This window comes from Dermacentor albipictus, chromosome 1 (genome assembly GCF_038994185.2).
Source record: "Dermacentor albipictus isolate Rhodes 1998 colony chromosome 1, USDA_Dalb.pri_finalv2, whole genome shotgun sequence".
In the NCBI taxonomy this organism is placed as follows: Eukaryota; Metazoa; Arthropoda; class Arachnida; order Ixodida; family Ixodidae; genus Dermacentor; species Dermacentor albipictus.
The window spans coordinates 277270085-277295875 of record NC_091821.1 but is presented as its reverse complement, the minus strand read 5'-3'; the positions used below and the strand labels follow the sequence as shown (position 1 = coordinate 277295875).

The 25791-nt window shown below is 48.0% G+C and overlaps 1 protein-coding gene across 2 annotated transcripts in view; it reads right to left on the bottom strand.

Moving 5' to 3' along the window:
• LOC139054396 (uncharacterized) overlaps positions 1-8830 on the bottom strand; it is a 157084-nt gene extending 148254 nt beyond the window's left edge. For both annotated transcript variants that reach the window (XM_070531331.1, XM_070531330.1), the window contains exon 1: positions 8730-8830. The gene's annotated coding sequence lies outside the window, so the exon portion shown is untranslated. The remainder of the gene's footprint in view (positions 1-8729) is intronic.
• Between the last annotated feature and the right edge of the window lie 16961 nt (positions 8831-25791).

The window sequence follows — 25791 nt, the reverse complement described above, 5'->3', positions numbered from 1 at the left end:
GACTGAAACAGAGCATACAGATAATGAGCGGATCATGCGAAGTTCTCAGTTAATAAACATGTTCTTAGGAGAATGCAGAGCAAGCATACAATTGGTTAATTGCTCAATTATTCGCAGTCTATCCGAATATTCGCCGTTTCCACCGTTATTCGGCCGTCCTGGGATATTCGTGAATTTCCGAACATGCATTTCTCGAATCGAATACGCTTCGAATATGGAAAATATTCGATTCGTATTCGAAATTCCGAATATTCGCACACCCCTAGTTCCTTTCCTTCGAGCGCTTCCTAACCTTACGCGAGGCCTCCTTACAGCGTAGGACCGATGGAGGAAGCAAGCGTACTCTGAAAGCTCCCTTCACCCGTCCTCACCTAAGGAGCGGTTGCCGCGTGCCTGGGTTCGAGATTATCTCTTCAAATCTTTCCGCGAACACCATTATTCTATTAAAAAATGTTGTATCGTCGCACAATCTTTAAATTGAATAGCTAATATAGAGAATCGTGGACGCTTTCTTCTAGTTTCGTTTACTAAAGTTAAAAAAAAGTTGCGCATTACAGTGCAAAACTTGATGTGCTCCAGCAACGCTGGCACGCCGGCGTCTTGCAACGCCTAGCAACGCCTAGCAATGCTTGCATGCCGCACGCGTGACTGAAACGAGCATGCCTGGCAAGACGTACCGTGCTCGCGCTTCTCCGCAGGTGGGCGACAGTGCGCATGCGCAAGCGAATGCCACGGGGTTAAGCAGTGAGGTGAAGCGCTCGTTCAGGGCCAGGAGCGGCGTAAGGACGCATGAAGGTAGCTTTGGAGCTACCTTATGCTGAGGAAGCACCAAGGAAGCCTTCACCGAGGGCCCCTCAGTAAGGAAGCTTTCAGAGTGACATAAGGTAGCCTCACCCCAATGAAGGCTTCCTTAGTGAGGTAAGGAAGATTTCATTGTTTGGCTTCTTATGCTGAGGAAGTACCAAGGAAGCACCAAGGAAGCCTTCACCGAGGGCGCCTCAGTAAGGAACCTTTCAGAGTGACATAAGGTAGCCTCACTGCAATGAAGGCTTCCTTACTGAGGTAAGGAAGATTTCATTGTCTGGCCCTTAAACTCATCGATGAGCTCAAGAAGGCTGTTGCGTTCGACGGGTTACAAGGTGGGACTGATATCAACCACAGGGGCAGGCATAGCCACGGTGGACTTCGCGTGCTCCACTGAGAGGCAGTCTTGTACTGAGGTAAATTCTTCGAAATAAGCAACAGCCCTGCCTTTAACAATGTCTCGACGTTCCCTGGTAAAATTCATCAGTAGGAGTTCAGCACGTCCGTCGTGTACGTTAATTACGGCCCTGGCGATGGAAACGCCTTCACTCAGTACCAGTGCGTCGATGTGTTCGGCGACGCCAGTCCCGGTGTTCAAGTTGTCGCAGATAACAGGTACGAGGGAACAGCTTCGCGGCGGAAGCGTGACGTCGTTGTCGGCGATACGTAAGCGGGGTCGCTGGTGTTCCGCGGGGTCGACGTCGTCTGAGCTCATAGCAAATGTGACGACGAGGTCACAGACATTAATCACTGCACCGTACTCCCTCAAGAAATCCATCCCCAATATAAGTTCCTTGCAGCACTCAAAGAGAATGACGAGGGTGGCGATGAAGGTTGCACCGGCGATTACTATTCTGGCTGTGCATTTTCCAATAGGCTTCAACTGGCCGCCGGCAGTTCTGATGTTGGGCCCAGTCCACGGCGTCTTCACTTTTTTCATCCTGTCGGCCAGCTTTTCCCTTATTATCGAAAAATGCGAACCAGTATCGACGAGAGCGGCCACATGGTGGCCGTCAATGCAAACGACAAGCTCGGCGCTGACGGCGTCGGTTACATGGGGTGTGGTTGGAGTCGTCGGAGTTGTAGAGTCGTCGATTGTCGGAGATGGGGGCTCTTGTAAAGCTAGACGGTTTGCAACCTCACCCACGGAGGTCGCTGCCTCTAGTTTCCCCGGCGCGGGCTAGGGGACCTGCCCCTAGAGGCGTCAGGAAAATCGCGATGCGTCGGTGGGGTGTAACGAGTCGGAGAAGGGGCTGAATCTTCCAGCCGAAAGTTTGTAGTATTTTCGTCGCAGGTACGTGCAGCATCAAACACAGGGTAATTGCAGTTGGGAAACCTTGAATACCCAACTGCGCGGTAGTGGCACGCGTGGTAAACATGTCCTGCTTCACCGCAATGAAAGCATAGCGGCGGCGGTCAGCGATACGCCACAAATCGGTCTTTCGAATCGGGTAGCGGGCAGGGGATTCGCCGTAAGACCGAGGCGCAGCGATCGGCTGGCGGTGATACGGCATAGCTGGCGGCGGCTGTGACTGTCGAAAATAGGGCGTCGGGGGTGGCGGTGATGGCTGCGTCGGAGTGGTTCATCGAAGTGGCGGCAGGTGGACGACAGACAGCTTCCGCGTAGGTTAATCGTCGTGGCACCGCCTGCCGGTCGGGCGACGAAAAGGCCTGTCGAACTTCCTCCCGAACGATATCAGCGACAGAAGCCACCGCTGGTGCCATAGAAGAAATCCCGAGCTGCCGGATCTCCTCTGGCACAATCTCTAGGATGATTTCACGCAAAGACTGCACCGGTGAACAGGAGTTTCGACGAAGGCAGGTGATTCCGTGCTCGATGTATGGCTCCGCGAAGGGGTGCCGAAGGGGTGCCGAGCATGAGGCAATCCTACCCAGCATCTCCACCAGTGTCACAGCCTAGTAGGAGACGGGAAAGCCGGTGTCGAGGACGTGTAAAAGCACTTTATCAGCGCAGTTAACGCGACGTCGTTGTTGTCTCTGTTTTTTTACTCGCGTGCTACTTCAGCGTCGTTTCCATAGCCTGGCACATACCCGCGGCGACCATAGAAGATGTGGCACTATTCACGAACGTACCCAGTGGCCCATGTTGTCTGCATTGTAAGACAACACATGCCTAGTGGCCCAAGTTGACTACTAGGTTAGACAGCAACTACGAGCAAGTTTCCTACTCAGGCATGCACCTAGTGGCCATGTTGTCTGCTTGGCAAGACAGCACATACCTAATGGCCCAAGTTGACTACTGGGTCAGACAGCAGCTGCCAGCAAGTTGCCTATTCAGGCACACACGCAGTGGCCCGTATTGTCTGCTCGGCAAGACAACACATGCCAAGTGGCTTAAGTTCACTACTAGGTCAGACAGCCATCATCATCATCATCATCATCATCATCATCAGACTGGTTATGCCCAATGCAGGGCAAAGGCCTCTCCCATACTTCTCCAACTACCCCGGTCATGTACTAATTGTGGCCATGTCGTCCCTGCAAACTTCCTAATCTCATCCGCCCACCTAACAATGTGCCGCCCCCGGCTACGCTTCCCTTCCCTTGGTATTCAGTCCGTAACCCTTAATGACCATCGGTTATATTCCCTTCTTATTACATTTCCTGCCCCTGCCCACTTTTTTTCTTGATTTCTAGTAAGGTGTCATTGACTTGCATTTGTTCCCTCACCCAATCTGCTCTTTTCTTATCCCTTAACGTTACACCCATCATTCTTTTTTCCATAGCTCGTTGCGTCGTCCTCAATTTAAGTAGAACCCTTTTCACAAGCCGGTTTCTGCCTCGTACGTGTGTACTGGTAAGACACAGCTGCTATACACTTTTCCCTTGAGGGATAATGGCAACCTGCTGTTCATGAACTGAGAATGCCTTACAAACGCAGCCCAGCCCATTCTTATTCTTCTGTTTATTTGACTCTCTGATCTCACTACCTGCCCTAAGTAGATGTATTCCCTTACCACATCCAGTGCCTCGCTACCTATCGTAAACTGCTGTTCTCGTCCGAGACTGTTAAACATTACTTTAGTTTTCTGCAGATTAATTTTTAGACCCACCCTTCTGCTTCGCCTCTCCAGGTCAGTAAGCATGCATTGCAATTGGTCCCCTAGCTGAGTTGTTAAGCAAGGCAATATCATCAGCGAATCGCAAATTCCTAAGGTATTCTCCATTAACTCTTATCCCCAATTTTTCCCAATCCAGGTCTCTGAATACCTCGTCTAAACACGCTGTGAATAGCATTGGAAAAATCGTATCTCCCTACCTGACTCCTTTTTCATTGAGATTTTGTTGCTTTCTTTGTGGAGTCCGGACTACGGTGGCTGTTGATCCGCTATAGATATACATACGGCTCGTCTACACCCTGATTCCGTAATACCTCCATGACTGCTGAGGTTTCGACTGAATCAAACTCTTTCTCGAAATCAATGAAAGCTATATATAAGGGTTGGTTATATAGGGGCCACACAGTCTCTACCAGCAAGTTTCCTATTCAGGCACGCACCCAGAGGCCCATGTTGTCTGCTTGGCAAAACAACACATATACCAATGTGTTCGACTGAATCAAACTCTTTCTCGAAATCAATGAAAGCTATATATAAGGGTTGGTTATATAGGGGCCACACAGTCTCTACCAGCAAGTTTCCTATTCAGGCACGCACCCAGAGGCCCATGTTGTCTGCTTGGCAAAACAACACATATACCAATGGCCCAAGTTGACTACTAGGTCAAACAGAAACTACCAGCAAGTTGTCTATTCAGGCACGCACCAAGTGGTCCATGTTGTTTGCTTGGCAAGACAACACATACCCAGTGGCCCAAGTTGACTACAAAGTCAGACAGCAGCTACCGGCAAGTTTCCTACTCAGGCACGCACCCAGGGGCTCATGTTGTCTGCTTGGCAAGACAACACATACCCAGTGACCCAAGTTGACTACTAAGGTCAGACAGCAACTACCAGCAAGTTGTCTATTCAGGCACGCACCCAGTTGCCTATGTTCTCTGCTTGGCATTACCCTGTGACCCAAGTTGACTACTAGGTCAGACAGCAACTAACAGCAAGTTTCCTACTCAGGCACGGACCCAGTCGGCCATGTTGTCTGCTTGGCAATACAACAGACAGAACGCACCCTGTTACCCAAGTTTACTACTAGGTCAGACAGCAGCTAGCAGCACGTTGTCTATTCAGGCACGCTGCTGCTGCTGCTGCTGCCACCTGGGACGACGCGTCTGGGGATGGTTCAGAGCATGGCAGCAGCATGGGAGAGAGGAATGTCGACGCGAGAAACTCGCTTGTATCTTTCCATGGCACGTCATGTGCACAAGGCCACCTGGAGCTCCCTGGGTGTCGCCACGTTAGCCTCTTGACAGCTGTAATTAGCCGTGACCCTCCTGGAAGGCTCTGCGGAAACTGCAGCGCTTGCCTTTCTACCAACGTGCAAGTCCAGAGGGGACGTAGATGTAACTTTAGGGACTAGGAGAGCAGGCAGAGAATGAGTTGAATCAACGCAGTCGCAACGCGAGTGAATAACAGCCTTGTTACTCTCGCATTTCCCACATAAGTGGAGAGGGCGGGATAAGGAAAAATGTCGTGAGAAGGCAATGAAACAGTGGTTGCGGACGAACTTAAGGTATGGTACGGTACGCTTCTGCTATTGCTAAAAAATAAACGCCATGCAAATTTTTCAAGTGCACAACTGACGGAGGGCAGCAAGTTAGGGGACACTAGGGAAGCGGTCGCACGTCAGATCAACACTGCTGTGCCCACCATTTCGCTCCCGTCGAAATATAGGGCATTTCTCGAGGTCCCGGGTTCAATCTCAACCGTGGCAGCCACATTTCAACGGGAGCGAAATACAAAAAACGCTACTACAATTACATTTGGGTGCACGCTAAAGAACACAAGGGTGTCGAAATTAATCGGGAATCCACCACTGTGGCGTGCCTCATAATCCGATCGTCGTTCTTGAACGTACAGCCCCATAATTCAACTAATGTTTGACACTTCTGCCACGATGCGATGTGCCATACCTTCTCAGAGATTACGAACGATTGCGCACAACGCCTCCAGCAAACACGTCTCCCTGCGTGTTCTGTGTAGTACGCAGACAGACAGAAGTGGTGTACGCAAGGTAACGTTTATCAACTCACCACTCTCGCATTGGACTAAACGCTGAATAATTTACACATTCGCCGTCAACGTCACCCGTAATTATCGTCGCTCGAAGCAAACAGCATAATACGCTTAAAAATTATATTTGTGGTTTCAAGGTGCCAAAACCGCCATCTGATTATGAGGTACGCCGTAGTGGGGGACTCCGGATTTATTTTGACCAGCTACGGTTCTTCAACGTGCAGTCCAATCTAAGTACATGGGTGTTTTTACACCTAGCCCCATCGAAATTCGGCCGCCGTGGCAGGGATTTGATCCCACGACCTCGTGCTTAGCACATAGAAAGCTTCACTTACGTGGATTCCTGCAGTGCGTGTGATCCGCATATTTTTTTTCTTTCCCTGCCATCGCCACAAACCGCATGCGTTTGTGGTTTGGTCGCGAAGGTACACACATGTTGATTGAACTACATGGATACTTTTCTAAGCTTCATATGTTACTCCATCACTACTTATGCTCCGCAGAGCCTTATGTTTGCGAATGATCAGCTTATTTGTCCCTAATGCTTTTTTGTGATTTAATAAAACTTGATTTATAATTTGCAGTGCAATGACATAATTTTTACGAATTTCGCGTAACGAGGGACACCACACAAAAAAGAAGATAGAGACAGGCGCTCGGGTCGCTGGGGCTAACCGGCGCTTTTTTTTTTTCGACAGAGAGCACTTATCATTATCGCTTCTTTTCCATCCCGCTTTCATTACTCGCATGCTGAGCAGCCATAGAGCCGCTGATTCAAAGTCACCTCTCACACAGAGGTGGTCTTTTCATATTTCGCTACCAATCTTTTTTTTTCTGTAAATATGCATCCGCCATTCAGCACAAGTGAGAATTCGTCCATTTCGTGTTACATTACACTTTAATATAGATGGTTCTAACTTCTAACAATACACATCGGATGCAGCGATGCGCGTTTGCTCAAGATGATCTGCGAATGCGTACATGGCTCTTGAACGCCCCGTCCCGTCGCCGCTGTTTGTGCATCGCTCCACGCATAAATGAAGCTTTGCTAAGCAAAGCGGAATCTGTCTTCAGCGCCTTCTGCTACGCCTGCTATTCTAGGAAGACATTTCTTACAAGGTGCTTCCAAAGAAACTTGTAGCAGCGCGACCATCGCCTCCAGAGCTGGTGAAGAAGCAAACGGCTCACGTGCAGGTAGCGCAAGGATAGAACATGCCTGGCGCTCCACCTGGCATCGGCCGCTCCAGAGATCCCGCGGCACCATGGCTGGCCGGCCTAAATAAACCGTGGCCACGGCAGCTGATGATTGATGGGTTTTAATGGCGCAAAGGCAACTTGGGCCAAAGAGCGCCATGTGGGCACGGCGGCTACTTCTTCGCGCCGCCTCCCACAAACTAATTGTAAAGAGTCGAAAGCGTCGTCAAGGCATCGGGTATAGTCTTTACTTGTGATCCTTTTGAGCGTACAATACGCAGTGCAAAAAGGGCGTAGTGGCTTCTTCACTGCGCACATGAGCACCTTATGAGACCCAAGAACTGACTGAAGAGAAGGATATTACCCTCCAACATGTGCGCGACCATTTCCTCTGCAATTTTGCGGTTGGCTGAAGATATCGACATGCCTACCGCCAATCGCATATTTTCAATGTGTGATTAAGCAAAGGACAATGTTCATGAATAAATACTTTGTATTCCTGATCAAAAGAGCGAACAACTCGCGGGGCTCCGCAGCCAGAAGGTCCGTCGGCTAATGATGGCAGCACTGCTGATAGCCGCAGCTACAGGCGGTTTGGCGAAGCGCTGCAACTAAAGAGCAACAAGAGACGTACATGGTGAGTAAATTTAGGTATAGTTGAACTTTAGAGCAGAAAAATTTCTTCGGCCGTCCTGCTCACGGTGGCGATGAATATAGACCTGTTAGCGAAGCGAACAAGACTTGAAGCGACTGAATGCTATTGGAGAGGCAGCTACCATATGAGGAGCTGTCAGCATTTGCACTGTCGTCGGCACTAACAGCGAACACTTTTCCTTTATCAGAATCGCTAACGCCCTACAGGAAGTCTTGATGCCTTGGCAGATTAGAGGTTTCGCTTTCTGTCCCCGCCAGTGTCGTCTTCTTGGAAGCAAGCACCCCGCTTGGACTTTGGACCCATTATAGCCTGAAGCATATGCGGTGACTCTGGTGTGGGCGTCTGCCGCCGAACTGTTCACATGACAGCGATAGGTCAAGTGTTGTCCAACTACATACTTTTCAGAGCGGGAAGCAGTGTCTTGAGAAAGTGGCTCAAGATGTGCCTTGCTGCACGGATAATTCCCGTGCCACGTCGAGGACGGGGAATGAAGTAGGGTGGACCCAAGAATACGCGGCACTGCGCGCGCGGAACTCGGCATTCGTACACGGGTCTTGGGGTCGACTTCTTCCCAAGTTTCCCGTTTTCTATTCAATGAAAAGTATGTTACATTCGCATGGAAGCGACCAGCACGTTCTATATGGATGATTAGATGGGCATGTCATCTGCGACCTTGAGCTATGCTGTTTCTGCAAATGCACGCATAAATGTGCTTTCTTAAACATGAGTTACGAGTGGGCCTGAGTAGTCTACCTAGATTGGTGAACAATCATTCTCTTAAATAATGCCGTAAATTCGAAAGGCTAGGCGATTTCTGCACACACGCCCAAATGTACAAACGACAACATTGTTAATCGACCACCCGCTCACAGCACACTTAAATGAGCTTGGCTTTTTGCGGTCTCATCGCCATCATCTCACACCTACCTGAATCACTTGAAACGAGCTTTCGAAGTTGCGCGGTCGTTAGCGGCAGCATTGCCGTTTGTTCCCATATCGAAAACTGCGGTGACTGTCGACGAAAGAGGGGCCTTATGGAATGGGGCCGTCGAGCCCGATGCGTATAGTGGCGGCCTCCGTCTCCCAGGTAACCAGCGTTGTCCGTCGGCCAATCGATGGTGGCATCGACCAAACTGAGATTCCTGACACAGTGCGCCAGTGTAACAACAGCCGGGATTATTCTATCGCGAGTATAACAAGGATGACAGGCATGAGGCACGCAAGTTATTTCTTATTCCTTGACCGCTTGGTCTCAAACTCACGCCACGTGGGCAGTACTGCTTGACGGTGGGCGGGCCAGTTTTCGAAACGCTTGAACAAATTGGGGAGGAGGTGAAAGGAGAAAAGAAGTGTGAGCTCCGTGAGCTGTGTGTTTGAGACCATAGGTAGATCAATGAAAAAAGCCGACAGAATGCACCTTCAGTCTCTAAGTCACGCTGGGAGTCATTCCCACGCCGACGACTTCCAGTTGCAATTTTATGCATTATATTTCATTATATTTCAGTAGCTGCGGAAGCATTGCGATATCACCGGTAATGAAAGTGCCGTCAAAGCTTCTTCACATGGGGAAACCAAATAGGGACGGGTGGGCAAGGCCGGCGGGGGTGCGGCAGCTTCCGACTGCGGAGTTCTAGGGTTGGGGAAAGCCTAACCACCTCCACCTAATACGTAGCGCGGTTTAATTACAAAGCCAGATCGATAAACAGGCAGGTTTGTTGATCTAGCGTCAGGCACCGAGCGCACGATGCGTCCGAAGCACACGCCTGTCTTCTTCGCCCCATTGCTTGTATGGTTTTGGTTGAATGCACGTAATTAGCTTTTTTATTTGGTTAAGTAAGAAGTAATTAAGACACCTTAACCTTCAGTTGACCTTCATTCTATTTTTACTGAATGATTTCTGCACTGCACTAACCCATGGGACTGTCAAGACAGCAGTGTTGATCGCTTGCAGTGTTGTCAAGGAGTAGTGTGAAGTCAATTAATGTAGTCTTGATCTTTTATAGCGCAGCTGTTAGCCTCTAGTTGGTCGGCATTTTTCGTGTCCATGTCCGTCAGCAAAAATGTGGGCCAATCCCGGCGGCAGCGCAGGGCTAGGAGCAGTGGCTCGAACCCCCGCAAGGCAGAGGCCTCAAGCAGTCAGAACAGTGATGCAAACAGTGCATACATTCTTTGAAATCACGCATACAACATACAGAACAACATTCGTTTCAATAAAGAACAACCACATAATTGATGATAAAGCGCTCCTGATAATGCGAAGTACGTAGCGCTCCCCGCATACGTTTCCCGGTAAACATTCCTGCTGCGCAAGCTGCCGCGCCGATGGCAGCTTGCGCCGTCGTGGGGAGCGACGTGCCTTTCGCATATACAAAAGAACCAGCCTAGCAACTGACTTCAATGTTGTTGCGGCACCGCTATGGGCGGCGGCGTGCTATCAAAATTATCAATACTCACATTACTATCATTACTCTAACTTACCATTATTGTAATTACTCTAAAGCAATAAAGCATTGAATAACCCCCTCAGCAATTGTAGTGGTGGTTTTCAACAGCTTCGCTGGACATCCTCTTTCACAGCGCCGGGATGGCGAGCCAATTTTTTTCCATGTTTCTTCCGAACATATCAATCCCTTTTCTTCTCCTTTTTCGTTTTACTTTTGAGAGCACCTGTCTTCACTTGGAGGTTGCATTTGAAATTTTGCGTAAGGTGTCACTGCTCATATGACAATCTGTGCCAATGGCAGAGTCCGGTGCCCTTTCTCACTGCAAGAGGAAAACCTTGCATGAAGCAATTCATGGCTGTCGTTGACTGTGACCTTGAAGTATGTAGGCTTAATTTGGCTGCAAAGAGAAAGCAATGACAGTAAATTTGAGACCAGAAAAAAAAGCTAGAAAAGGTCCATTTTGTTTGTTAAATGGTGAGCTATAAAATTTGCACTGTTTCCCTGACATGAGCCACTGCAGCCTAATAGTCATTGTGCTATTATTTTGATATTCTAATTTAAGTAGTCATTTCGTCTACCTGCATCAGCTGATCAGTGTCTGAATTTCAGAGGCTGCTAGGAATGACCCAACGTGAGCTAATATGCTGTCACACTCTTACAAAACAATGCAATACTGGCTGACAAAACTTCTTGTGCGTCACCGGCGACACAAAGGTAAATGCGATGCATTTATAACCTTAATTACGCAGAATTCTTATTGTGTTTTCTCACATATATGAAAGTGAGCTATACTTTCATTTATTGGTGTAGAATCGTTTGGTTTTCAATTTAGTTATAGATATAAATCTGAACTCTATCTTGGCAAATTGTGATGTTTAAATGCTGTCAGCTTCAGGAAAGGGAGTTTTGTGTTGTGCTATTTATCAGTAAGGAAAATGACCTTTCTCTATTAATGTTTAGCATATTCAATGTGAATTTGACATTAAACCAATGATGTCGAGGTTGTTTGTCATTGTTTATACCGACGAGAGGTTACTTATTTTTTTAGAGTGTAACACAACATTTTTGTCTAATTTTTATACTAATAATGGATAGCTGTCAACTCAGTAATAATGCTATAGAGCCTCGATTTCTTGTTAATAATACAGAAATATTATTAATTAATACACAACCTATTAGTGTGACAGCTCAACATATGCGCCAAGTGTAGTGAGGCTTCAGACGTGAAACAGAAGTCTATTCATTTCTATTCAAACTAGGATGTGGCGGTCTCATGGTACAAGACACTCTGATGCATACATACACATTATGACCATAGCAAAAACAGAGATCATTCAACACTCGACAGGATAACAGGGAAGAGATTCCTCCTGCATTTAAAAAAGAAGCGTGCACTTGTAAGGGTCAGTGTGACAGTTTTTAGTGAAGTCATTATATCACCATCAATTACTGCATTAATCCAACTGGCTCGTGCTTGAGTTGTTTGTAACAACGCGCGAATGCCAACTATGGTTGCGGTGATGTGAATAGTCTCCTGCTTTGTCTAAAAATTGCTGCACTTGGAGTACATTTTAAACTAGCTGCATAAAATATGATGTAATAATTATTTGTGCTGCTCAAGGAATTAAGGCTCCATGTCATATTTGTGGGGTCAGCTAATACCTAAAGGGCACAAGAGTGGAACACAAAATTTTGTGTTAGTACTCCCTTAATGAATTTCTCCTGGCTGCATTGGTTGATTTTAAAGAGAGTAATATGCTGATGCACAACTTTAATACTGTTCGTGCCTTGTTTTAACTCGTGCAGAAAAAGTCACAGCCCCCTCCCCCCCCCCTCCCCCCGTTGTACCCCCAGAACAGTCACAGTGTAAGCTGAAGAAGCAGATCCCTAGGAGTCCAGTTTTCAGCAGCACGCACTAGGCGTTCTTTGCGGCGAAGTCTCTTTGTGTCGTTTTCGCGAGAATGATATTAGCTCTCTGCCCGGCGTCGACGGCGAGCTACGGCTTGTGATGCTCTCTGCACTGCGGTCTGCTGAGCCCGAAGTTGCCTGGTTGTAGCTGCGCGCGTTCTAGCATTCTACGATTCGCTTCTTCAGCAACGGTTCGTAGCTCGCGAGGACGTGCCATAAAGTTTACAGAAGTGTAAACACAGGTATCGAGGCTACACGGCGCACATATCACATCCCTTGACCCGTAGCACGGGACGATGATGTAGATGATGGTAATGATTTACTGGCATCCCCTTTGATACGGGGCGGTGACAAATAGTCACCTAGCCTCCTTGAGTTAACCAGGTCCAGCTACATGCAGCATTCAAGTGCTACATGCAGCTGCCACATGTCGGAACACCTAGTGTAATGCACCGCACCTGCAATGCAGAGTTTGTATGTATAGACGCTACGCGACGCACATGTCACATCACGTGACGAGTGGCACGTTTGGATGCTGCTGCTGCTGTGGCTGATAATAATGATTATTTCTTGGCATCCTCTTTTAAACGGGTTGGTGACGTCCCCTAGCCTGCTTGACCTAATGAGGCATGCTATACATGTTTCTTTTTTCATTCTGGCATTTATATACATCTCCTTCATTTTCTTTTTCTCCTTCAAGAAAATCTATTCATTTCTTGGCCAATCCCTCAAAGTGGGTAGGAACCACATACGTGATAGGAAACCCAAACAACATTGTACCGCTACCTAAGCAACTGCTACACGCCGTGCGACCTGGTGTAATATTTGCAAATACAATGCAAAGTGCGCACGTATACCGATGCTACGCGGAGCGCATTTCGCATCGCGTGACAAGTAGCACGATACCATGCTAATGATGATGATGATGATTTATTGTCCTCCACCCATTTTTGCACCAATCCCCCATAGTGGGTAGGAGCCTGGCCATAGCGGCGATAGACACCTAGTTTCGCTTTATTTCTAAGCAAACGGAAAACCGCCTGCTTCTTGGCCAAGCCCCCATAGTGGGTATGCGCCACTGTTCACGATACAAGAACAGACAAGACCGGTGGCGGCGGACAACATCGCCAACCGAAACGGTTATTGCAATGAGCACATAACAGCTTACGCTGCAATACTAGAAACAATTGAGCCGTCAATCCCTGTGTAAGCAGCTGCATCTTTCCCTGAGGTGGCGCGAGGAAGGAAGTTTCGTACCCGTGATCTCATCGACCAACTTTCTGCATCTGAGTCGTGGTTGTCAACAGGAGATTGCAAAAAAGTGTTCCAGGGTGAAAATGAAGCCTCTCCGGTTAGCAGAAATGACGGGCCTCCTAATCAAAACATGGCTCCAAGGACCACAAGGAGTTCTTCATGGTAGGACCTCACTGACCTTCACAGTCCAGTCCTAATTCCAAATGGTAACTGTGTGTGTGTGTGTGTGTGTGTGTGTGTGTGTGTGTGTGTGTGTGTGTGTGTGTGTGTGTGTGTGTGTGTGTGTGCGTGCGTGCGTGCGTGCGTGCGTGCGTGTGTGTGTGTGTGTGTGTGTGTGTGTGTGTGTGTGTGTGTGTGTGTGTGTGTTTGTGTGTGTGTGCGCTTACCCATTTATAAACATTCTAATGTCATTTTTACTACGACAATATTTTCGTGGCAACCACACTGAATCACATTGTATTTATGAAATAAACTGCATTTTTACTGCTCCCTTAAACATCTATGAGCCCTTATGGAAGGTTGTGTCTATGTAGAGACAGGAAACAGCCTTTCTGCATGGTGTTTTATCTTCTTTAAGATGCACTCTCTACACACTTGCACTCATTTCTGCTGCGATTAGTACTGCATGCAACCGCTTACGAGTACAGTTTGGCGGAGGCGATATTGACATTTATTGCCTGCATTTGGTCGTGGAAATGGCATGTGTGGATTTTGCATACGAATCCATGCATTTTTATACCAGTGATGCACCATACCATAAGATGCACGTGCAGTGGAATTTACTAAAATCCTGTGGAACAAGGGAAATAGAATCGTACATTTGTTGCAATATTTATGCTTATTAAGTGCACTGCTACAGCTGGCATACATAGTATGGTGTGCTAATACTGATCCATTAGTGTCACAAAACAATGGCTTTTCTGACTCTGAAAATGTTGAACAATTTACAGGCACGGTACTCGAACGTTGACAATGGCTGAAAAGATTAGTGGGCTGCAATGTACTACGTGCACTCAGTATGCGCTTAGGCTGAACTGCAACACTTGTTTAAGGTGTATATTAAATCCTTAAATATAAAGGGCCATCATGGAAAGTAGCTTTTTCTGTAACAAGTGTAGCGGTAGACGTCAGACTTTGTATGAAAATCTCCAATAAAGTTTCATTACCAACTTTAGTGCATATTAACGTTGGTGAGTGCAGATGCCATTTGACCGCTAGATATGCTTATACTTGCACGAGCTTAGGCAAAAGCTGTTGTCTTGCAGATTAAAAGGAAGGTGTGGGCAAACGATATATAGAGAAACAATACATTTCTCTGTAAAGGTTGGGATAACTATTTCGATGCCGGTGCTAATATGTCGGCGAAACATATTTGGTTGCACTGTATTACTTCATTAAATGATACGTATAACATTTGTGCTGCGGCATTGCCTTTTTGCCCTCCAGGCTCGTAAACATGAGGTGAGTGATCTACTTATATTCGAAAAGTGATAAATAACGAAGAGAAAGTAAAAAAACCCCATTCTACTACTGCGGTGACGAAGGGTCTTAGCTTTACCGTGAGCGGCCAGCACGGTGCAGCCACCTTGTGGCGCAGAGCTTAAGCAGCCAAACACAGAGCTAGTTAAGTTTGTTCTTTTCTCCTTGAAGTCGATCAAAGTCTCTTAAAGGTGATTATCGGCGTTGATGAAGCAGGAGGCAGGTTGGAGGTTACAAAACTTGAAGATATATTGCAACGAAAATATCTACACAGTCAAATGCAGAGTTAGTAAAAGAACACTGATGCGAAACGCACAAGTATACAGTGCTTTACTCTTCTACTTTTTCTTAAGTTAGGGCCTAGGACAACTGTCACTACATACGACCAATCGAGTCTCACTGTTCTACCACTAAGTGGTTACGGCCCAGACTAGCATTGCGTCGTATGGAGTCTTACTGGTCTACGAGGTTTAGTGATTACAGCCTAGACTGAGGAAAAAGCACCTCGTCTCGATTGTTATAAGTCAAAGAAACAAAGAAAAAGGGCGGTAAGACCGTTAGCCCATCCCACAGAAGCAGTTGCCAATAAGAGTTGACAGTTTGCTTAAGTCACAACCCAAAGGGATGGCCTTACTCTCAAAAGTAAATGTATTGGAAAACAACCATGTTTTCCTTCTTCCCACAACTTCGTTTCCCTCCCTTATTCCAACGTGGTCAGGGACGGCCTCAGCTAACACGCCCACGATGAATTTTAAGCCCATGCAATCTCTAATCCTGAGAATATCCTGCTGATGACGTTGCGCGGATCTATGTCAAGTTATAAGGACTTATCGCGAGCCTAACTTGACATACACCCGAGCAACATCATCAGCAGGATATTCTCAGGACGTTGCTTCCATGTGTCTCCACTTGAAAACTGCATGCCTGCCCGGACGAAATTGGGTATAATCAAAAACTAAATACAAATGGCGCACTGCAACAAAACAAACGTTTAGTTGTAGACTATTTTGTTCTAAACATTATTATTATTATTATTATTATTATTATTATTATTGGCCGTTGTGTTAATAGCGCACCTTCCACCGACGGTTCTCTTGAAGTACCAAAAGCAGATCTTGAAGGCTATGCTATTGTACCTGCATATATAGGTGGTGAGTGAGTGAGTGAGTGTCAACTTTATTAATAGAAGGGGTGCTGTACCCGAGGTACTTCGTTTGATACCAAACTTTTTATTCACTGTGGTTAGAGAGCCGGTCCACGTCATTGTAGTGACTACTATTCACTATAGTAGTACCCGCCGCGGTTGCTCAGTGGCTATGGTGTTAGGCTGCTGAGCACGAGGTCGCGGGATCGAATCCCGGCCACGGCGGCCGCATTTCGATGGGGGCGGAATGCGAAAACACCCGTGTACTTAGATTTAGGTGCACGTTAAAGAACCCCAGGTGGTCGAAATTTCCGGAGTCCTCCACTACGGCGTGCCTCATAATCAGAAAGTGGTTTTGGCACGTAAAACCCCATAATCTAATCTCTAACTATAGTAGTGACTAAAGTGACGGGGCCCGGCTCTCGAACCACAGTGACAAATGAAAGTGAAACATATGACAAAAATATGAGCACATATATGGACATGTTGAGATAAGAACGGTAATCGAGGTCCCATGACCCTGATTGTATATGACAAATTGTATATGCGATTTAGCCAAGTTCCGTGTTTGGGGCCCTCCTGCATGCACGATACAATTTTGTTGAGTATGAATACCCAGGTGAACATTTGCAACTGGTAATGCAACTGGTTCCAGTTGAACTGGTTTATGGAACAATTCCCAGTTGGTCCCCATTGCAACTTGTCCCAGTTGGTCCACACCGGAACAGGTTCCAGTTCCTATTGCAACTGGCATCGATTGTGCAATAGGGATAACGAGCCATGGAGAGCAGGAACCACACGTAAACGTTTACATACAAATGTGATTCAAGCTGGCCATAGCTTGTATGCTTTTTGTGGTTGCCATCTCGGGTCGCAAAGAACCAGCCGGTTCAGTGAACTTTATGCAGCCGAAGCAGCTCGGTGTTGAAACTTGGCATCTATTGGAACACTTGAGCTTGTGTTCAGCGATGAAACGTCTTGAATGCTCCCTTGATGACCTTACACACGTTTACACATTTCGTAGCTCTTGACCATCACCATCTGAAAGAAATGTTTATATGCATTCAGTAAAAAAGCAACCACTACTTCATACAAGCAATTCTACTTATACATCATACAGACATGTGTATCAGTAGTTCTGATACACATTATACAGCGTGACCTGATGTAAAGTCAGAACTGCCCTTGAACAGAAGCTATTGGCCACATAAATAGTGTGCAATGACAAAAAATTGGAGGCTTAACCTTAGCGTATCCTTAGCGTATCCTTAGCGTTTGGAGGCATCTTGACCGCATACACGCCCGGCGCAAAGACGCTGGCGCGGTTGCGGGCACAGAGACTGACGCGACGGCGGGGGCGCGCCGCTTCATCCCTGGCGTGACGTCACATATCACGTGATGCAGCGATGGTGGCGCCGCCGCCGCGTCGCGCGCGACGGCGCGAACTGAAGCGTGCAGGACTCCGCCGGGCGCGACGTTCGACGGCGCGATATGAGGCCCCATCTGCAGCCGGTGTGACGTCATCACGTGACGTCACATCATGTTATCTCACTTCAGGGTCAATGGTGGCCACCGCCGGGAGGCGACCGACGGCGCGGTATGAGGCCCCATCTGCAGCCGGTGTGACGTCATCGCGTGACGTCATGTCACGTGACCTACTTGAAGGTCACTTGAAGGTCAATGGTGGCCACCGCCGGGAGGCGACCGACGGCGCGATATGAGGCCCCATCTGCAGCCTGTGTGACGTCATCACGTGACGTCATGTCACGTAACCCCACTTCAGGGTCAATGGTGGCCACCGCCGGGCGTCGCGCGAAGGCCGGAAACCTACGTTAATATGCTTCGCATAATAACTCCTGCTTAGCAATAACTACGGCTTTTAGTATGAGTAGATCATGACGCAACTGACCACTGAGATAGCAGTGTTACATATAAAAACCTCGCAAGAGACATTTTTCTGATGAACTACGTATTCAGAAGTGCGAGATCCTATTTCATGTGCCCTTGTATGCGTTGAATGTGTTGCGCAAATTGGAATGCCTACGTAAAAAAAAAACAAGTTTCATTATGAGCACGACTTGATTGAGTGTGCCTGTAACAGTGGGCAGAGCTGCATGTACACTCAAGTGTCGATTAACTGTCATGTTTACGACTGGAGCGAAAATCTTGCACCGAAATCTTTTTAGTTCAGATAATGTTTTATCCAAAGCTCGTGCTTCTGGATTCTGCATCACTAACACTATCAGCAGAGTTTGCGCCCTGACCTTTTCTAATAAAAAAAAATTCAGATGTATACCGTATGAGCTGTCTCATATATTTTAGCTCTTGTACATCATCTAATCTTTATGCCTACACAGGGCTGTATTATGCCAGAGCTTTTCTTTATTTTCTTGCCTTAATATAGCCTACAACGCAAAAAGTATGGTAATACGCACTTGCCATGCAAGCACGCCCTGTATGCGCTTCTGTTGCACGTTAGGCACGAGGTGAGGGAGATGGGCCTCAGGTTTTCAACCTCGTTCCTCGGTAAACTCTATGAAAGAATCGTCACCAGAAGAATCCAACACCACCTGGAGGACAAGGAGCTATACCCGCACAGCATGTTTGGCTTCCGGGTGAACCTGTCACCACAGGACGTCCTGCTACAGATAAAAGAAGAAATCATAAACACGTCACCCAGAGCCGGCGAAAACGTTATCATGGCCCTAGATATCAAAGGGGCCTTCGACAACGTTAGCCACGAAGCCATCATGGAAGGACTGAACAACGCCCACTGCGGCAAGAGAATCCACGACTACGTGAGGGCCTTTCTGACCAAACTCACGGCAACGGTGGGATTGGGGGATCTGCGAAGTGACGTCTTTACCACCCCACGCAAAGGCACGCCGCAGGGCTCCGTGATCTCACCAATACTCTTCAACATCGCAATGATCGGACTGGCTCGAAGACTCAGCAAGATTGATGGCATCCAACATGCAATATATGCTGACGACATCACGGTCTGGGTCAATCGAGGCTCCCTGGGACAGAAGCAAGAAAAACTGCAGGAAGCGGCTGAGTGCGTGGAAGAATACGTCCGAGAAAGGGGCCTGGCGTGCTCCACCGAAAAGTCAGAAATCCTGAGAGTGGGAAGAACTTCCACCAAGGAAGAACTAATAGTAAAACTAGAGGGACAAGACATACCTGAAAGGAGCATGATACGCATCCTAGGCATGTGGATTCAAGGAAGCAAGAAATGCAGCCACACAATCAGCTTACTCAAAAAATCGACAGAACAAGTAAGCCGAATGATAACGAGGGTATCTCAAAGAAGAAGCGGAATGAGAGGAGAAGACACAATAAAGCTGGTCAGAAGCCTAGTGGTCAGCAGAGTCACGTACTTGCTCCCGTACCACAACATGACCAAGCACGAAAAAGAACTGAAGGAAACGCTACTAAGGAAAGCGTATAAGACGGCGCTACATCTGCCTAGAAACACGCCCAACAATATACTGTTACAGAGGGGCCTAAGCAACACCTTCGAAGAACTCGCGGAAGCGCGGCTCATTGCACAGATCGCCAGGCTCCAGCAGACTGCCACCGGCCGCAAGAATAGGGCATAACACAGACGCAATAGTGGATCGGGCAGCTAGCATCCCAGACAGCGTTCTCCAGACACTGGAGATTAGCCCCCTACCGAGAAACGTGGACCCGAATCTCCACGCCGCCAGAAGGCAGGCACGAGCAGATTTCGTGGAACGAAACCTAGCCGCACTAGAAAACAGTATGCACAGACGCGGCCGTATACCCTTGGGACCGCAACACTAGAATGTTTAGAGTCGCGGCAGCAGTGGTAAACCACACGGGAGAACCAATTAGCTGCGCGACCCTGAGAAACTGCACGGTAACGGAGGGGGAGGAAGTCGCCATAGCTCTAGCGGCAGCTGAAGGTTACGGCAGGAACAAATCTCTGATAATTCTAACGGACTCCAAAGCAACATGCAGGAATACATACAAGGCAGAGTTAGTAAGGAAGCACTGAGAATCCTCCTCAAAACAGAGCCTCCTAACAAAAACATAAAACATAGGATCTTCTGGATACCGGCACACACCGGGATAGAGGGCAACTCAAGGGTGGACCGCCTAGTTCGCGCACTAACACCGAGCAGGGCAGTCGGAAACCCTAGAGGCCCCCTTAACGGTGGAACCGACGTATGCAGAAATACTTAACCACTACAGAGGAAGGAGACTTAAATACCCCCCACCCCACACATCGCTCACACAACATGAGGCAGTAAGCTGCAGCGAAGACTACAAGCAGGTAAGTTCTTCAATCTGCACACATTCCACAAAATCTTCCCTACCCAGTACAGGGATGCATGTCCGTGGTGTAGGACAACCCCCACGTTATACCACATCACGTGGGAATGCAAGCGTAATTTCGCATTCCATAAGGTAAATAACCGAAGTGCGGAACAATGGGAGGGTCTGCTCACCAGCAGCGAGCTCGCAGCCCAACGGGCAATTGTGCAGCATGCCTGCGAGGCAGCAAGACTCAGCGGTGCCCTGGAATAGGGGCGCCGACCTTGTGAAGCGGCCAGGACTCAAGACATGAAGACACCGGCCCACCGCCAATCTCTCTGAGATATAAAGAAATAAAGTTTTTCCATTCCATTCCATTCCATTCCATACACGTTAGGCAGAGCTACAGGTGCGCGCTAGTATACGCTTAATACTTCTATGTGCTATTCAAAGCACAAGTCTTGCACGACACTGGTTCGTATTGACACGTGAACTTTTTTCGGTAACTGCACTCACCGATTGGCCAGTTAAGGTTATCGCTCTGCGCAAGACGCGCCTGCATAGCTGTAACTTACTCGAATGTTATCGTTGATTCTATTTGTTGTGTATACATGTTATCGCCTAACCTAGAGTAATCAGATTGTATGCGCGACACGAATTGTATAGTACTTTCTGGAATTAATGCGGGCACCATCGATTACGCCGGAACCTTCGGCAAGTTACGGGGAAAAAAAACCGATGCGTTTGACTTGCAGATAATAGGGCTCAAAAGCAAGCACCAAACTCGCAAGCACTGATGTGTACAAACGTCATGTAGTAGAACACTTGAGTCAACGACAATGTGCTGCAGTATTGAAACCTTTGTGATAAAGAACCACTTGCACTCGAGACATAAATAAGCTAAATATATAATTACCTCTAAATGGCAGAATCAAGACCAGGGAAAATTGCGCACGTCAATCCACACACGATCGGTCCACAAAGCCGCGTAGTGGGTGTTACGAACAGCTGCCATCCGTTGGCCTGTAATCATGCCGTCTTCCAAAAATGAAAATGTTCAACACCAATACTACATAAATGAGGTTACGCAGGCAATGACACCACAGGTTCCTCTTAAAAAATATTCACAACCGCGCATGCCACGCTCCGTACCTCGCTCGAATAGCTTGCTGTTAATATGGCTGCCGAACTACGCCGTCACGTTTCCACAGTTTCGTATTTGTGATGCAGTTTCTCGCTATTAATAAATATTACGCTATCTATGTGAAGTCACAATTTTCTTTCACTTTTATTTGACATAATTTAAATATGTTGCTATATCATTATTATTGTTTCAGGCATAGAGGTTTCAGTCGATCATGAGAAGATACGTAACTAATGTTTTTTTTCAATATGGCGGTTATTGTGGTCATGGTAGAGCACGGTCGGTGTAAGCATCATAATATTCATTCACTGTGTGGAAGAGTGTACTAGACTAGCCATGGACGCGTAGTAAGCGTGCGTTGTGTAGCTCTATGCGCTGCGGAGCTTTTTTTTTTTTTTGTCGTAGGGAAGTAATCGCTGTGCTGCAAACACCAGTTGTTTCCACCAAAAGCCATACAGCTCACTAGCGCTTAGCAAGACAACGACGTCAGCGGCACAAAGTTGGTGCAACATTACCATAACACCGCAGTGTCGGTCAGGCACGCTGCGGTAACGTCATGAGACGAACCAATGCCTCATTGGACAACTGTGGATTAGAGCCAACATTCACAAATTTAGTGCGCTGAAAATAAAGCACGCGTACGTGTCAAGGCAATGAGCTCCACATTTACGCAACAGAATCCTGCATGATTCAGTTATCCATATAAATAAATATTGTGTCGGATAAAACCCATCTCTAATGTCGCACTCGTTGCAGCATTATATCACTTAACTCAACTTTTTTTATGTTAACAGTTGTACGAGTACAAATCCCAACTACATTGACCAGTTGCTATTTCCCAACGGGTCTAAATTCCAGTTGGAATCCAAGTGGAACCACTTGCTTCCAGTGCAGCTGGTTCAGGTTCCATTTGGATCCCAACTGGGACCATTTGCATCCACTGCAACTGGTAATGGTTCCAGTTGCGTTCTAGTTGCATCCCAACTGGGACCATTTGCTTCCAGTACAACTGGAAATGGTTCCAGTTGGATCCCAATGGGAACCAGTTGTATCCCAGTTGTTTCTAATTGGGACCAGTTGACCTGTAACTGGGACCAGTTGGTTTCCTACTGGAACCAGTTGGTCCCAGTCAATACCAGTTGGAACCAGTTGGATTCCAGTTGAATATTTTCACCAGGGTCAGCAAACACGCCAGGCACGCACGATTCATTTAGGCCATCTCGAACCTCAGCGGTGTTTCTAGCCAGCAGGGGGCTTGGGCGCTGGTGTCACAACACCGCGTACCGCAGTCCCCCCTCAAGGTTTTTCGCGTGCAAAAACAATGACCGTTGGCGGCATCCGGACTCGGTGTTCTCAAGACGACGTTCTCCGAACGCGATCTCCGCGTGCGCACCGCGCCTCTGTCTACGGCGCGCACTGCAAGTTGTCACTCGACGCCTCGCGGGCTCTTCTCAGCGCTCAAAACGAGATGCGCGTGGTTGCCGCCCGGATGCGCAGGGGAGTGTACCCTCGCTCCGTACGCGCAACACGTGGTCCACATTGCTAGGCTCCTCTAAACCTCGGCGGCGTCTCTAACCAGCAGGGGACTCGGGAGCAGGCGCCACAACAACGCGTACAGCCGTCCCACTCGAGGCTTGTCTGCGTGGACCTATTATGACCATCGGCGGAATGCCGACCCAGTGCGCGTAAGACCGCGTTCTCCGATTCCGTTCTCCGCATCCGCACCGCGCGCCCCACGGCGCGCGCCGCGGCTCGTCACCCGACACCACGCGGGCTGTCCAACCCCTCAAAAACAGAAACGGTTGCGCCCGGACGCACTGGGGAGTGGACGCCTCCCTATTTATGAAACACATGGACAACTCGCGGCACTGCGAAAGTATATATAAAACAATCATGCAGCCCTATACACCGTCCATTCTGCATGTTCGAGAGATGAGCGGCCTAACACGTTCCCCCTAAAGAGTATACTGGGCCGATTTTCGCTTAGTGATACGATAAATCACTGCCGCGATTACGTAATCAACTTTCTAACCACAGCCTGGCCTAATTACATCAACAACAACAAATCAACCTGCAAAATAACAAAGCAAGAATGGCAAAAGAAATACAAAATACACCCTTTGCAGTTCCAAGCTATAAGAGCACTCTCGTGTCTCTGTGTCTTCAATCGGCGCTCACAAAGTCCGCATTATACAGCGCCAGGTGAGCAGGAACATTGACGCCCATCCAGTTCGCATGGCACTATAGTATTACGATGGCTTCCATGAGCTGTTGTGAAGCGTGGACAACGCATCCGCGTTACTATTACTGACACCCTTCCTATGTCGCACTGACACGCGATATCGCTGTTAAGCCAGCGCCCACCTTGTCAATTTCGCCCCGTGTGGAGTCGAAGTAGTAAGGTACGACAGCGGATTGTGGTCGGAAACAACGTTTATTATGGCACCAAAAAGCCAGTAGTCAAACTTCTTTAAGGCCCATATAATAGCAAAGGCTTCCCTCTCTATTGTCGACCATCGCATCTGAGTCGGCGTGAATCGGTGGCCTGCCAAGGCAATAGGCCTCTCATTTCCCTCAGCTGTCATTTGCGCCAAACAAGGGCCCACTTCCGTAGCTGATGCGTCTGTGAAAAGCCAGTAGGACTCAGATGGCTCCGGAGTGCTGAGCGCCACGGCCTCGCACAGGGACTGTTTCAGTGTCTCAAATGCCATTTGAGCTTCCTTTTTCCGGTTTATGCTATTGGATACCGCTTTCTTTGTTAACCGCGTGAGCGGGCTCGCCACCTCTGCATATTCCCTGACGTACTCGCGATAGTAGCCGCACAGTCTTATCAGGCTGCGTAGCTCCTTTTTAGTGCGTCGTGGCACCAGATTCTTCACTGCAGCTATTTGCTCTGGGTGTTCTGAGGTTGAGTATCTTCGTGCGCAACCTAATTTCTCGAGCATCGACTGTGTGAGCTGTGATATGAAATTAGTGCCCTGGTCGGAACAGACCATTTCCGGAACGCCATACGACGGAAAATTTCAATCAACGCGTCGCAAGTTGCCTTAGCTGTCAAAGAATGCAGTGGGACAACCTCTGGCCACCCTGTGCAAATGTCCACCAAGCATAGCGCGTACCTATGGCCTCTCGCTGACGATGTGTCTAAGGGTCCAATCATATCTACGTTGACAATTTGAAAAGGGTGCTCTGGCCTAGTGAAAGGAGTTATAGGTACTCTGTCCGTGCGACGCCTGTCAGAGTGAATTTGAAAATTATGGCATGAACGACAATGCTCTAATACCTCCTTCTCCATGCCAGACCCAAAAAAATTGTACCTAATACGCGCTTTAGTTTTCCTTGGTCCTAGGTGCCCTCCGCATAGTGACTCGTGAGCTAAACGCATCACCTCACTGCGCTTGTCTTTGGGAGCAACTAGTTGTCTCACTCGGGTGCCTACTATTGAGTCCCAACGGTATAAGAGTACAACAGAGACGAACATGCGGGATTTCCCACTCCGAGCATCTTCCCAACCTTTCTTTAAGGTAGCGTCAGCTAGCTGCACTCTGCGGAACTGTCCCCTCTGGCTTAATGACTCATCCCTCTCTTCATCAATTAGCTCAACTTCCCCAGAAACACCTTCCTTCTCCAAAGTAACGTTGCAAGCCACTACCTCGGCTTTCTCATTTGATCGCTCTATCCTCTCAGCATGCACGGCCGGTGCTACAATGGATTCCAGAGAGCTGCTGGCCCTCAACAAATGTTCCCCATCTTCCTTGCTCAACAAACAATCTGTGCCCTCGACGAGCTCATTAGTCAACGCGCACAGTAGGTCTATGTTCTGAGGCTCCGCCGCCATTTGCGGGCTATTTAACTTTACCGGCAACGTTGCTAGCTTTGCCTAGATAGTTTCACCAAATGCAGACACCAATATTATTGTGCCTGACGGCTCCACGATACTTTTCGGAAGCAGACTCTCGCGTATGACAGTTATTTCACTCCCCGTTTTTTAAATCGCATCTGTGGATACGTCTCCGCATGAGATAGGGATCAAATGCAGGTTAGTCATGCCTTCACATTTGTGTTTCAGGGCTTTTACCTTTGCAGTAAGGACTCCGTCAGGTATCTCACTTCCCGTCTCGTGAGCTATCGCCACCCTTTGTGCCCTCTGCCTTGGCTCGATAGCCTTCTTTGGCTGATTTTCCTTGTCACTCGACTTCGGGCAATCCTTAATGAAATTGCCTGAGCTGTGACACACGTGGCACTTGAGGGCGCTTTTCGCTACTCGCGTCGGCTTTTGCCCCATATCTGCCGCCGACATTGAGGCACTTCCTTTGCCTTTCGCTTGTTCCAAAG